At 46.2% G+C, this 15,869-nt stretch overlaps 1 long non-coding RNA gene across 1 annotated transcript; it reads right to left on the bottom strand.

Annotated features, from left to right (window-relative positions):
* Positions 1–3,522: 3,522 nt before the first annotated feature.
* On the bottom strand, positions 3,523–15,757 carry LOC138472828 (uncharacterized). Its single transcript, XR_011268685.1, has 2 exons — positions 15,641–15,757; positions 3,523–3,865 (listed from the first exon to the last, which is right to left on the bottom strand). It is a non-coding gene; the product is annotated as an uncharacterized lncRNA (long non-coding RNA).
* Positions 15,758–15,869: the final 112 nt, after the last annotated feature.

The raw sequence follows: 15,869 nt of genomic DNA, 5'->3' as shown, positions 1-15,869 counted from the left end.
CGCTGCTCACTCTCCATTCATGGAAAAAGCTGCTGAGGGAGTGCTCAGTGTTTCACTGGGCTGGCTCCTCAGCTCCTCCATAATGGGTGAGGGGGCCAATGGGTGGACAACCCCTCACCCATTATGGATGAGCCTGCAGGCTCCGATTGGCTAATAGGGCAATGCCCGTACCAAAAATGCAAAATGCTAGTGTGGGCCAGTCAAAATGGACCACTTTTTTTTGGCCAATGTGGGCAGGTTTGATGGGGTTACCTCACTATGCAGCTAGTAGAATTGACCATTGTTGCTGAATAAATGTTCTTTTCTTTCAATATCACAATTGGCTTATATAGTAACAAAAAACACCCCCTTGGGTACTATTCACACAGTCTGTGACTAAAGTAATGAATATCCATTTTGCAACTGCGGGCCACATTTTCACTGGTGCCTGAGACAGTTGTATGCTCCAGTCTGACCATGTGAGAAGCCCCTGCACCTGCTAATTTCTTCCAATCTAAAAATCTCACACCCCACAGTTTGAAGACCTCTGATCTAGTTGATCTTCCCAACTGCTGCAATGTAAGGCTTTCCTTGAGATACACAAGGGCTGATACGTACAAACATGTATGTGTCAAAGTAAGGATTTTAAAAAGGATCCTTGAGGCCCCCTGTAATGAGTGGAGTTCCCACCTAGATGGAGTGACATGTTCCCGCTTAACAACATTCTTAATAATAAGTACTGCATCATTTTGAGGTGTTTGCAATTTATGAATGTTGTTTCTGTTGGCTCCACTCCGGAGCTCATTATAATAATTCAGCCGAGGCATTATAGTGGACGGCACTAGAAGTTCATAGTTTTTACTAGTGACATATGGTTTTACAAGCATCAGTAACCTAAGGTGATGCTGAAACTTTGCAGGAACATTCTCTACGTGGGCATCGGACCCCAGCGAGTAGTCCAGTACTACAAATCGCCTTCCTCTCCCCTTTTGTCTCAACTGCTCATCCTGTGAACACTGAAGTACCCCAAGGTGCATGCCTCTCGGCTCTCCTCTTCAACCTCTACATGACCACTCTACCAGGAATCATCCATGTGTGCAACCTCTCCTGCTACAGCTACACAGATGATACCCAAATTATCCTAAGAATCCCCAAGACAAGGACCGACCCACGTCCCGACCTTGAAGCTTGTCTCTGTGATATTAACAGATGGATGACAAGTAACCACCTCCTTTTGAACCCTGAGAAAACTGAAATCATGGTGTGCGGCAATACTGTCCTTCTCCCACAACCACTCCCATGGCCCCCTTCCCTCCGCCCCCCTCCCCGTCCCTCCAACTTAGTCAGAAACCTAAGCTGCACTATGGACTCAGGCCTAACCCTCTCCCGCCAGATCAATAATGTTTCAAAATGCTGTCACTACCACCTTAAACTTCTTAGACACATTTTTCCTTACCTCTCCTACCCCAACAGACTTGCCGCAGTTATGTCTATTGTTATGTCGAGACTGGACTACGTCAACTCCTTATACATGGGAGCATGGGCATACCAACTCACCAAAATCCAAAGAGCCCAAAACGCTGCCGCCAAACTCCTCCTCGCCCTGGGACACAGAGACCACATCTCACCCGCTCTCAGAACCCTCCACTGGCTCCCAGTCGGACGAAGGGCCACTATCAAGACCCTATGCATTACCTACCGAGCAGTGCACAAGACCGGTCCAATGTACCTACAAGAGAAGATAATACCCTACCTCCCATCTCGCACCCTAAGATCAAGCTCTGCCCTCTTTCTAGTGGTTCCAACCTCTAACCTCTGTCAGGATCGTAGGATCCACCTTCTCATCCTTGGCACCAACTCTGTGGAACTCACTCCCCCCACATATTCGACACACCCTTGACTACATGGCCTTCCGAAAGGCTCTAAAAACCTGGCTCTTTCCATAATACTGACTAATATCATCTAAGGCTGCTGAGACCCTGCAAACAAATGACAAATGCTCAAAGAGGTCCCAAGAATGACGACACTGAATTCACCCATTTAGTCACGAATAAGCTTACTCTGAAGGCAGCACTCGCAAATGCCCATTTGGAATCCGGAAAAGCGAGCGTGTTCAATCAAAACCTCCACTCAGACACTGACCTCTCCTATCACTATGCTCACTCTCTACTCTACACCAATATGCAATTAGAGGGCAGCTACACCCCTCGAACAATTTGGCCAAGCTGCTCACATATGAATAATACTTCATGAACACCCAACATTCTAATAAAACCCAGCTATACCCCACAGAAATTGGCCTAGCTGCACACATAAGCGTACTACACAGGCCTAACACAGCCAGAACCCAGTCTTGGTGTCCATCCTCCAGATTGCACACATTCAACTGATATCAGAATACCCCCATACCTAATGCTAGGATACAGCTACTATCAAGCAATTGCATCAGCTATGCACATAATCGGTGCACACAAGCACTCTAGGACACTTTACTGTCTCGACTGACCTGTACTGTGGACCCCGAGGGCGTTCAACCTACCAGCACTTTGAAGCCATACCAATGATATATATAGAGCGCTATATAAACTACACCCAGTGTTTTAACTTTCTTTTTACTTGGATGTGGTGCCCGTCAATTAAGAAATTAGTAAAACATGGGGTCAGTTTCAGTTTAGATTGGGGGGATCCAAACATTAGCAACTCAGTTTTTTGCTGTTCAAACAGAGGTAGTTGGCGGTCATCCAGTTTTACACACCTATGGATATCTTGCATTTTTTTAGTCTTTCACATGATCGCGACTTAACTCTATCTGCAGCTGTGTATCATCGGCATAATTAGTGAATATTATCCCCATCTCATCCAGAATGCTACATAGATGGCGTAGATAGATATTAAGGAGGGCTGGGGGCAAGCAGGCCCCCCGGGGGACACTGCAAGTAGAAATTCCATAGGCAAATGAGGCCTGTCCCCAACATACTCTGGACTTCCTGTTGGATAGAAAAGTCTTGATCCATTCAATAGCTGGGGTTGAACATTGTCCTACTAATGACAGATAATCCAGGAGTTTTTTTATGGACCACGAGATTGAAGGCTGCCGAGAGGTCCAGCAGCATCAACAGGCCTGTTCTACTCCTGTCGCTAATGTCCAACATTTGTGTCTGAAGATCAAGTAGCGCGCTCTCCGTACCATGGTTTGCTCTGAACCCCGACTGCCTCAAATGAAGAATGTCAGTGAGATCCAAATAATCCTGTAGCTGCATAGTAGCCGCTTTATCTATGATCTTCAAAGAAATGGGACATTCGTTATAGGCCTAAAGTTATTAACATCTTTAGGATCAAGTGCTGCTTTTTTCAGCAACATAGTGACAGCTACTGTCTTAATACACTCTGGGACTGATCTATGATAAAAGAGGCATTAGTAAAACGAGTTAAAAATGATCCAAAGATACTATTATTTTAAACCATTTTAGAAGCGATAGTGAAGATTCCCCCTGCTAATAGCGCAGGGAGCTCTTGATTCTATTAAAGACAAGGAGGCGAGCATTAAGCTTTTCTCTTCTCTTTAATTCACTCTCCAGCAGTTTCAACAAATACATCCTATTTCGTGAAAATATTAAAACTTTTTTTTTTCAATAAAAACTTCAAGTCCCATCATTCCCTGTAGTTCTAGTCTCTAGTCTCTGTGCCTTAGCCCTTCCTGTTCCTGTGTCCTTCCTCTTCTTTGACTGCTTAACTGTAAACCTCTGTAACATTAACTTGCCAACGGGCCCAACAACTTCCTTTTTTCCTGCTTTCAGCAGCGTTCGATCTCTTGTCTCGGAACTTGCAATCTGATCGGAACCATCCAACCTCTTCGAATGGAATCATCCGTTCTTTTGGTCATCTCCTAGCGTTGGAAAGTAAACAATAGAGATATGTTAGGGCTGGGAATACACACCCTATTTCGAGGAGGAAATCGGTCATCATGATTATTCACAATTCATATTTCTTACATTACAATACTCTTCCCGTTTTCTGTGTATCTGGGTCGGGAATTTAATGCTCGCCTCCTTGTCTTTAATAGAATCAAGAGCTCCCTGCGCTATTAGCAGGGGGAATCTTCATTCTATGTCAAGACGGAGGCGAGCATTAAGCTTGTTCAAAGCTTCTTGCTACTGCAGTTGCCATCGTGCTGATTGGTCTAAAATAAAACGTCCTAAATGTTCTATCACTAGTCCAATCCGCTGCCTTCATGATATCTTGTAATGATGTGCCTTGCCCTAATGCTTTCGACGCCATTGCTCCTCTGACAGAGTGTGCTCCAAATGCAGATACATCAATGCCTGCTAGGCTCATGACACCTCTGACCCATCTCGCTATTGTGGCTGATGCTACGCCTTTGTGTGGTTTTCTGCGCGCTATAAGTAGTTGGGTTGTACCTACTGGTCTCCTTTCCGCTGTCCTACTCTCATATTCCTTAATACATGAAGCCACGCACCATTTGGGGTAGTCCTGCATGTATGGGTATGTGATTGTCGATGAGTCTGTTTTAGTTCTCTTCGCCAGGAAGAAAGTTACTCCTTCCGGTCCATATGTTTTCCTATCCATTTCCAGTGCCTTCACGTCTGCTACTCTCCTGCACGATACCATACACAGTAATATGGCTAGTTTCCCTGATAGTTGTTCTAATTATAGGTATCTGTTGCTAGGCCAGTCTGATAGTAGTTTCAGCACCACCGATACGTCCCATAGTACTTTGTACTTAGGTTGCGGTGGCTTCCTAAATCTTATGCCTTTCAGGAGTCTAATCACTGCTATGTTCTCCCCTACCGGAATATCATCCAGTGGCATGTGACCTGCTGAAATTGCAGATCTGTAGACTCCTATGGTTCTATATGCCTTGCCGTCCTGCAGAAGTTCTGCTAGGAAGTTCAGTATTTCGACTAAAGGTGCAGAAACGGGATGAAGATCTCTCCTTCCGCACCATGACGACCACTTATTCCAAGCTGCGTCGTAGCTCCTTCTGGTTGATGGTGCCCAAGACTCGGCGATAAGATTTGCAGCCTGCGCCGAAATGCCTGGGAGGTTCCAGGGTCTCCTGCTATCCTGCATGCCATCAATGGCAACGTCCCCTTCACTCTCAGAGGGTGAAATGACCCAACTGGGTCCGTGAGCAGGTCCACTCCTTGTGGCAGCATTCTCGGATAATCTACTAGCATTTCTATGAGAGTTGGGAACCAAACTTGTGATTTCCATATTGGCGCTATTAGTATCAGATTCGCTGCCTCTCTGCGAGCTTTCGCTAGAACTCTGCTCAACATTAAGAACGGCGGGAAGGCATATAGCGTCTGTTCCCTCCAGTCCTGCAGGAAGGCATCTACTCCAGCTGCTGCTGGGTCTAATCTCCAACTGAAGAACCTCGTCGTCTGTGCGTTCAGTCTGGACGCAAACAGATCTGTATGGACCGGCCCCCAACGTTCTTCCAGGTGTCGGAAAGCTACTCGGTCCAGCTTCCAGTCGCTGGAGTCCGATAGGTACCTGGAGTTCCAGTCCGCTATCACGTTCTGTGCTCCTGGCAGGTATTCCGCTACTACTGAAATCCCTGATGCCAGGCAGGAGTGCCAGAAATCCTTGGCTATCTCTGCCAGAAGTTCGGACCTCGTTCCACCTAGATGATTGATATATTTCACTGCTGAAATGTTGTCCATTTTCAACAGAATACAGGAGTTCACTTTCCCTTTCGTAAACGCCTTGATCGCAAATGACCCTGCTAGTAATTCTAGACAGTTGATGTGAAGTTTGAGTTCTTCCGAGCTCCACTTCCCTCCTGTCTGAAGGTCTCCGCAACGGGCTCCCCAGCCTGCTCTGCTGGCGTCCGACTCTATGATCAGGTCTGGGCGATCGCCGAAAATGGCTCTCCCGTTCCATGCTTCCATATTTGCTAGCCACCACTCCAGCTCTGTCCTGGCCTCTTGGTCGATGAGGACCAGCTGATGATATCGCAGACCCTGCTGAAGGTGTCTTATCTTTAGTCTCTGAAGGGCTTGATAGTGCAGGGGCCCTGGGAATATTGCTTGTATGGAGGCTGCTAGTAGGCCCACCACTCGAGCTATTGCGCGTAGTGATATAACTGGTCTGCTGAGACATGTCTTTATCTCTCTTTTTATGTCTCGAATTTTTCTGTTCGGAAGCTCTAGTGTCGCTGATCTGGTGTCTATCACGAAACCTAGAAATTCTATTCTCTGGGCTGGTCTCATTTCCGATTTTTCTCGGTTCACTAAAAATCCCAGCGACATCAGGAGATTCACTACCCAGACGGTCTGATAGTGGAGCGTCTCCCTGCAGCTGGCCATCAGTAGGATATCGTCCAGATATATAATCATACGAATCCCCTTCTCTCTGATCGCTGCCGCTACTGGTTTCATAACTTTTGTGAAAGCCCAAGGTGCTGATGCCAGGCCAAACGGCATGGTAGCAAACTGCCATAATTGCTCGCCCCAGTAAAATGCTAGGAATGGGCGGAACTCTTTTCGAACTGGTATTGTCAAATAAGCGTCTTTGAGGTCTATCCTCACTAACCAGTCGTCTTGTCGGAGTGTGTCTCTGAGGTGATGAGTACCCTCCATTTTGAAGTGGTTGTAAGTTACCCATCTGTTCATGTCTTTTAGGTTTATTACGGGTCTCACTTTGTCCTTTCGATGGACTAAGAACATGTTGCTCACAAATTTGGGAGGTATCACGCAAGGCTCTATCGCTTGCTTCTCCGCTAACTGCAGCAGTTCTGTGTGCAGAAGATCTATCTCTTTTCGTGTTTTCGCTAGAGGGCGTGGTGTCTGACCCTGGTAGGGAGTCTCTATAAAATCTATAAGCATGCCTTTTGTTGTCTGTAACACCCATGCATCGCCAGAAAGCGCTTGCCAGTTCTCCCAGAATATTGCTGTTCTCCCCCCAACTGGTGGATAATTTGCGACTCTCACCTGCGGGAGAATTGTGTCCTCTCTCTTGTCCTCTGCTACGTCTTCCTCTCGGGAAGCGACCCCTTGGAGGGAAGAAGGCGTCTGGCTGTCTGTTTTCCCAGTAATTACTCCTGTTTCCTTGAGGCCTCCTGAATGTTTGGTACCGACCGGCCGCTCGGCCTCTAGACCGACCGGTCCCTCCAAAAATTTGTGTCGGGAAAATCTTTTTCATGGATGCTTGGGCCTTTTCTAGGGATGTGTATGTTCCAACAAACCTCCCCATCTCTTTTCCGAAGGTTTCTCCGAATAGAAGGCCTTGTGCGGCTTCGCCCGCTTCATAGGATGACAGGTCTCCTAACTTCTGATCAATTTTTAGTAGGAGCCCTTTCCTGCGTTCAGAAGAAATTGTGCAGTTCGCATTGTCTAGCAGAGATACTGCTCTCTGGGCCCACTGTGCCAGAACTCCTGGGTCCACTTCTTCCCCCGTGTCCTTCGCACGTTCTGCTAGATCCATGATCTTCGCTAATGGTCCCGCTATGTCAAGAAGCTTCTCCTGACAGCTTTTCCAAGAGCGGTCAATGCCCTTTCTTGGATCTTTATTCGCCTTTGATACAAATAACAGTATTTTCGGATCAAGCTCCGGCGCCTCTGCTACCTTCCCCGGTAATTCTGGTTTCGGGCACTCTGCCCTCATCCTCTGCCTCACTTCTTTTTCTAAGGCCTTTCGCAATCTCTGCATCATGTATTTCGCCACTCTTGACGACGGTACCCATTCTGATGATCTTGGGTTTCTGATATCCTCGGGGTTAAACATATCGGAGGTCTCTTCCTCCTCTAAATTGTTGAGCTTTCTGAGCCTCTTCCTCGGCGGAGGTTGGCTGCTCTCGTCCCCTTCGTTGTCCGCCTCTTCTTGCGAGGAGGTAGGGGATTCTGGGATTTCCTCTTCGGGAAAAACTCCCTCTATATTGCCCATATTATCATCCCCTGGGTAGGGGGTTTCGAGGCTCGGCACCTGTGTTTTCTTTATGAACGCTTCTATTAGCTTACTAAAAGCGTCTCCAGCCTCCGGGGCCTCAGTATTCGCCCCCTCAGTTTGGCCCGAGGGGTCAGAAGAGTCCTTGCTCTTCCGGGCCTTGATACACCCCTTGGGGTCCTTTGCAGCGACCCTGGTGGACGTGCTGTCTCCGGTGCATTTACCTTGAGTACTCAGGTATAATTCTATGGTATGTAGCCTGTCTTGCAGGGGTCTCACACCCTGCGTTACTGCCTCTGTGAGCGAGTCTCCCAGCACTTCTTTAAAGCTGTAGGCCAAATCCTCTGGGTAGGTAGCCTCTTGCTCCTCATCACTCCACTCAAAGTTAGACATTATTGTGCTGTTCAGGTGCCTTCTCAATACCTTTCCAGGTGTAAGTGCACGTCCACTGCTCCACTCTATGAGGCTGCACCTGTTTGCCCTTTTTTCCTGCAGTGCAGGGTACTTCAGATATGGGCTGCTTTTCGGCTATCTTGCCGTGTAATTAGTCTTTTCCTGAGCTTATTAGTGCTCCGAACACAAAACGCGGTGAAAAACCCTTTCAAATTCCGGATTTCACCGCTTCGTGTATATTTCTCCTCCTCCCCAAAGGTGGGGGCTCTCAGGAGCAGAGCGCTCTCGCTCTGATTGGCTCCCGTGCGCTTCACTCTTCCAAGAGGAGGGAGGTCCCCTCTCCTAGAGCGCGAGCTTCCGGGTCCTCATGCTCCGCCCCCACGATGGTGGGGGCTATCTCACTCCCTAGCGCGAACGGGAAGACAAGATCTCCCGCTCGCGCCGCTTGCTCCGCCTCCCCAAGGGTGGGGCCGCTAGCTCCCGATCGCGCTGTGGAGCGCTGCGGGCTTACCTGAAGGAGATCGGCAGGCCCCTGCTGTGTCGGGAATCTCCTCAGCCAAACGTAAATTGCTATGCTGCGCGCTGCACTCACGTTTCGCAAAAACTCTTATGATAATGTCTGCCTTATAAAAATGATAACACCCGATCTACATGTATATTAAATAAACACATTTGCGGAGCTCTACAATAACGTGTTACTTATCTGGAGAGCAGGAAAAGAAGAGGAAGGTCACAGGAACAGGAAGGGCTAAGGCACAGAGACTAGAGACTGGAACTACAGGGAATGATGGGACTTGAAGTTTTTATTGAAAAAAAAAATAAATAAAGTTTTAATATTTTCACGAAATAGGATGTATTTGTTGAAACTGCTGGAGAGTGAATTAAAGAGAAGAGAAAAGCTTAATGCTCGCCTCCGTCTTGACATAGAATATCGCCTGCCTGGACAGGGCGTGGGGCGCATTTTCCTCAGTATGTTTTCCATACCAAGGATGGAAATAGGGGAGAAATTAAAGGATAGTAAGTATTGAAAATGCCAGGGGCTGGGAGCTATTCAGCTCCTGGTTATAGCCAAGGGAAGCCTGGTTACCATGAAACCAACAGCTACCAGGAACTACTTTTGACTCCTTTGGCAAGTGGTGCCATACAAACATAGCCATGCAATATTAACTGTGTATGTTTGGAAATGTATATAAAGAAGAATAAAGAATACACCTACGGGACATTTAGAGCATATTAGATAGTATACATTGACAAAATGTTAAGAGTTTGCATCTGGCGCAAAGTTAGATTTGCTGCACAGTATGTACTAGCTGCTGTTGGCCCAGATGTAGCACCTGCCTAACTGGTTCTGCCTGCTACCCAGGAGCTGCTTTTTTCTCTTGGTCAACCAATCTCAATTTCGATCCCTTGATAAGTTATTGTCCAAAACAATTTTTTTGTCTTGCACAGATGGCATCTCCGAGGTAGACTTTGCAGCGATGTTAGCGTGTGCCTTAAAGATTTTGTTGACAAATGCTTGTTGCATATTTATACAGTCTTCTGTCATGGGAGGTGAGACGTCTGATTTTCAATAAGACTTTTCCAGGCTTCGAAGAATCTCGAACAGTTTTTTGTGTTTATTTCCAGACTTTTTAATTTCGCCATTAAAGTATTTCTTCTTTGCTTCGTATATGTCTTTTTTATATTGTTTCTCAATACATTTACAAGCAGATTGGTTAACTTCAGACTTGTCTTCATTCCAACATTGTTCTGCCTTCCTCTTCTCCTGCTTGGGCTTAGCAAGTTCTTCAGAGAACCAGCTATGGTGATTTATCTGGTGGTCTCTGACCAACTTTGTCCTCATTGTGCCATGCTGTCAAGCATATCCGCCAGATGGTGATCGTACCTTACTGCCAAGATAAGAGGTGGGTCGCGATCAGTGGAACTGGCTATAATATCTTGTAAGCATTTACGTAGGCCTTCTCGTCTTACTTTTTTGAGATTACGACTAGTAATACTTTTGAGTGATTTATATTGCAGGACATGTTTTCCAGGCAAAGTAATCTGAAAATTGATTGTAGAAGGGTCTGACCAGAGACAGGATTCCGTTACAATAGAGCCAAACTGTAGATTTCTTGACGTAAACCAATCCAAAGTGTTGCCTTTGGTATTTGTGGGCTCACCCCTATGTACTGTAATCTCAATGTTTTTTAAAGCAAAAGGGCCTCTTTATTGACCTCTTTCCTTCCCCACATATTCAAATATCCAATCAAAAAAGTAGAAGAGTTGGGTTTATTGAACCCTACAAAAATATTAATGAGTTCATCCTGAAAATGTGGTGACTCGTTAGGTGGGCGATATACCAATAAAATATTGGTGCAATGTATAGACGAGGAAATAGTTTTTAAATGTAATATCACAGTCGTCAAAACTTACGGAGGATGTGGAAAAACACAGATCCTCTTCGACGATCTGCCTGATTCATGGAATTATTTGCGTGAAAAACGCAGATTTGCGTGCCTTTCTGTCCGAAAATCCCCATAATTCAAACAGGGAATTTCGGGCAGAAAGGCGCGCAAATATGCGTTTTTCACGCAAATAATTCCATGAATCAGGCAGCATGAGCGCAACCCCCACCCCCCCCACTGCTCCCTCAATCTCAGTTCTGGCTGAGAAATGTGATACCTTTCGGTGTGGCTAGGTTAATGACAGGGCCACTTGAGTCCTTGAGCCATGTTTCTGTAATGGCCATTATGTCCACATTTTTGTCTATAATTTAGTCATGAATGTCAACAGCAGAATTGCCCAAGGAGCGAGTATGTTCTTGGATCTGAAGGTCATACTTGAGTGGGAGGAAGAGCACATGGGTGAATGGCACATATGAGCACAGCTCTACCATCCTAAGAGATGTGAACTGTACCCTAATTGAATTGTGTGATAACCCCCGGTAGAGTTAAAAAATGCTTATTCCAGTTGGACTGGATCTCAACCATGGAAAAAATTCACAAATTTCCCTCAATTCCCCACCTGTGATTTGATCATAAGAAACTTGGATGCCTATCTCCTTTTTTGACTTCATATCCTGCCAAGTGGGTGCAAAGTGTGTTCCTATGATTTCGATGGAATTTGATCCTCACTAAGCAAATTATGGCTCAAAGTGGCCAGTTAGGGGGTACTCTAATGGGCTGTTGTTTCTGTGAGAATGTGACTGTTTGTGAAACCTCCAAACATATATTTACTGTGCGCCCAGCAGTTTGAGCTGCGATCAAAATATCTAAAAATAATTCTTGCCAAACTGGGAGCTTGGGATCACAGAAGCCAATCGGGCCAATTGCCTATCCGGTCACTCCACGTTAACTGTAATTGCACCTGTTAAATTTTTAAAAGCATTAAGGACAGAGGAGGGCTTTTCTATTTTTGATTGATGCTTGATTACCCATCACATATGTTATTCCTTTTTTCTATTTTTTTCTTTTTTAACTTGTTAAAGGTACCGCACATTGAGCACTGATGAACTGAAGCTTCAGTACCAATTGCTCTTTTTTTAATATGTGTTGATTATTATTTTTGATTATGTTCAGCTTAGCTTTTAATGTGAATTTTGAACTGTTGTGTAAAAAATGTTTTTCTTTGTCTTATGTTGTGCTTCTTTCTTTTTTGTTAAAGTTGGACTTTGTTTAACCGCTAAACAATTTTATAAAAAGATTTTTTTTAATGAAGTACGGTCATTTTTAATGAGTCCATCCGACACAGTTGATTCAGGGGCTGTGTTGCTTGATTCTACTGTGGGTGTGTTCCTCGTTTATTTATTTCCAGTTATCTTGAAGCCACTAGGGCTAGGGACTGATGCTAGGGATACTACTGGGAGCTCCAGTGATTGATCAATGGGCGCTGAGTGCATCTCTGCCTCAATCTTGCTACTCACAATGGGAGGAGCATTCATTTGTTTATTCATCACCCTCTCAGGCCTGCAACCTGGGCTATATTCATTGACATGCTTGTTTCCAGCCCCCAGAGCGCCCCAGTATGAGTGTTCCCTTCTTTACACTAACCGGTATGCTGCAGCTCTTCCGGGCTTCTTGTTCTGCTTCCTGGCTTATTTGCTCTGCCTTTTCCTTGTGTGAGCCACAGCAAGCAGCACTCACCGTCATGGAATTCTGCAGCCTGTAGCTCTGCTCTTCCTCAGCGGGAGCTACTGAGAGCACCTCTAGCTCTAGAGACATACAATGATCAGGGGGCATTGGTGCCCGACGGCTCTTGCTGTGGACACCGGGTAGGGAGGACAGCAGGACTTTTGACCCTCTCACGGCCAGCCTTAGCCCCAGTGTCTCTCTCGCCCTCCTGCTCAGCATGGCTTCCCTCAAATCGGTTCCTCTCCAGCCCACTGTGCTTCTTTGAGCCGCATCCTTCTCTCCAGGCCGTCTCTCCCAGTATACTGGAAGGTCACCCTTTTTAGATACCGGGGGCTTGTTAAATGATTGCAGTCCTTCACTTCAATTACTTGACCCTGGTTAAACCAATTGGTTGGACATGCCTGGTTATTACAATGGAAATCCTCCAAAACCCTCTTCCTCATCTCAGTACCAAAGTGGTGTGAATCAATGGAAGTGTGCATAACTCCCAGTTTTTTCTTCCTCGTCCCAGTCTTAAAGTAAACACTTGTGGAAACACTTGTGTACAGGAAACACTTGTATTTAGGTGCCATACAAATGTCCAATAAATAAAGAAAGTGAAATGGTTGTGTTACATTTTGAGCAGAAAGAAGGGACACAGCCTCATATTAGCCTACAAAGGCAAGGAAATAAAAGGTTCACTTTGACAAGGGAAAGAAGGATACACTGTCTCACCCAAAGATGTCCTCTCCCCACTCCCCAGGTTCCCTCCACCCATTTGATCCTCCCTCAGATTTCCACCCCCAGGGTCAGTATCCAAAAGCAATGGTATTTCCCTGGCCACCTGAGAGGAGGAACAAGGGCGAGAATTAGGGAGGACACCCTCTGGTTCCTCACAGTAAACCCAAGCAGGCCAAAGTTAGTGCTACGCTCATGGAGAAAGAAGACAAAAAAGTCAACCTGGGTATATTATATGATAAATTCCCACTTGGCCTGGGGTTGGTCGAATGCACCCTAGTATCCTTAAGCGGGAAAGGTACTGGGTCTCCCACCAAGGCCCTTGTTCCCACTCACACAGAGATATTTTTGGACCACGTGTTCAGTAACGGGAGCAGAGGCCCAGCACTTAGTGATACTGATGTGCATATCCCTGCTGTCCGACGACAGTGGGTGGATCATGCCTGGTCCACCTAGACTAGTCAGGGGATTCAGTGTTCTCACCCGATGCCCATTGGCTATCGTGGAGTTCAGTTGGAGGGGGGGAACCTTCCAGCTCTGCGTCACTGTGAAAGATTCCATTCGGGTAGATTGCCTGTTGGGAAATGATAGACCTGACACAGAAATGATTGCCATGGTCACACGATCAAGGGCTCTGGCAGCCATGGGCCTCTTCCAGCTGACGATGGTGAAAGACCGGCGCTGCTGGTAGTACCCAGTCCAGATCCAGAGTCCACAGAGACACCTGCTCCTGCAGCAGAGGGTCTAGTGGCCCGTGTGCCTTCGGCGATGGCAGCCGATTCAGTGACCTCAGGGTTGCCTGCAGGTGTAACACCAGAACCTGAGGTGGAGGACATAGCAGTTTCAGACCTCACAGGTCTCACTGAGCTAAGTGACTTGTCCTTAGCTGGGGGCCCGAGCCAGGCTGACTTTTGGCAAGTTAGCGCAACTGTCCAACTTTTGAAAATCTACGTGAGCCGGCGAGAAGCAGGCCCAAGGAGAAGGCCCTTTGACATTCACGGTGTACTGGAAGAACGATCCTGTGTACAATGAGCCCAAGACTTCTGAGGCGGTGACCAGGCGGCGTTTGATGATTCCCCAGTACCTCAGAAGGTTCCTTTTTGACTTGGCTAACAACATTCAGCTGGCAGGTCATCTCAGAATGATGAAAACAAACGACAGTGCTCCACCACGGGTCTGACGCTGTCAGCCCATTAAGAACTGAATCCAGGTACTGTTGACTTTGAACTGCCCCCAAAGTCCACTTGGGCTTTAGAGACTGGTTAGGGCATGAGCGCTGCTGTTTTTAACAAGATGTTCTTATTATGGCAGTGCCTTACCCAATATTCCTAGAACTACGCTCAGAATGCTACTTTCTCCAGTCTGTTGCATCTTCTCTCTTCTTCCTCTGGGTTGGGCTTTTGTGTAGTAATCGCCTTTTGTTCTATGTGCAGATGGTGTGTTTAATGAAAGTGTTTATATTTTGAATAGCACCTTGATTGAACATTCCCTTTATTTTGGACTGTTATACTGTGTTTTTGGGTCACCACTAGTTCACCTTCACACACCCCTCTAAAGAGCAAAGCCTTCACTCAGCCCACATTACCACAAATGGCAAAGAAGTTACATCTCTTAACTGCCCCTGTTTCACCTTTATAATTGTGTTGTGTTTTGGTTTGTAGAGGTGTGAGGGCTGAGTGGGCCATTTTACCTCTACTCAATCTTGTACTGCTGCAGAGCACAATCCCATTCGTCACAAATACCCGCCCAAAAGCATGCGAGTTGAGAGCTTTGTGTCTACGGGCCCGATGAGAAGGTATTCTGTTTTGCAAGGGTTGAGCAAATGCCAACACATCCGATTTAGGTGGGACACTCCCGATTTTTTTAATAAAATGTTTTGCTGTTTCTTACTTTCGCCTAGCTAAAATACCCATACAATCTAACGGGAGAATTCTCTAGCATAAATGGTGGCATGTGTCCATCCAGATGGTGTTGGTGTAAAGAAAACTTTTGTCCTCACAAACCTTTACTCACCTTCCTGACTAAACGGTAACATCATTGTGTTTTGACACCATTCCCGCATACATACATGCCAACTCTCCCGATTTAGGCGGGAGTCTCTTGATTTTTCGGTGAAAAGAAATTGCTATTTTTCAGTCTCCCACCTAAAATAACTGTAGCCTCAATGCATTGCTATGGGGAAATATACGTCTCCCGATTTCCCTGTGGAAATCTCCCTCCCAAGTGCATCTGAATGTTGGCATGTATGCGCATACTCCCCAGTTTTTTTAACAGAGACACACGCAGCGAGACCACCAATAGTGGCAGAATTGCGCTTTACCAGACCACTTACATCATATGATGACAGTGTTAAATAATGCTGGGAAAGATGCAAGATTGATATTTAAATAAATACAGGTAGTTGGTACATCACAGGACGGTGTATAATGTGTACTGCTCTAATCCTGATTAGCGCCGTTCAACGCCTGTCAGTGGACAACCTGCAAGAGAAGGGAAAGGGTAGCTCGATGGAAGTGACGTAATTCACTAACCGGACATGGCGGCCCAGCGGTCAGAGGAACATTAACGAAAACCACCCGACAGGATTTAAATACTGATTTCGTTTTGGCTCCCCTTCACGTCCACGTCCCCCTCCCCACCTCTTTCAAGCCAGCGCCACTGCTTCGCGGAATTATAGGACCTGTAGTCCTAGTCTTTATCTAACGTGAATTGTTATATAGCTCACATCTCTACTGCCAACAAAATGACATATTTTCAAAC

Source organism: Ambystoma mexicanum, chromosome 8, assembly GCF_040938575.1.
Source record: "Ambystoma mexicanum isolate Mex_15411 chromosome 8, UKY_AmexF1_1, whole genome shotgun sequence".
In the NCBI taxonomy this organism is placed as follows: domain Eukaryota; kingdom Metazoa; phylum Chordata; class Amphibia; order Caudata; family Ambystomatidae; genus Ambystoma; species Ambystoma mexicanum.
Note: the sequence above shows the minus strand (reverse complement) of the source record. Positions and strands in the feature narration are given on the sequence as shown.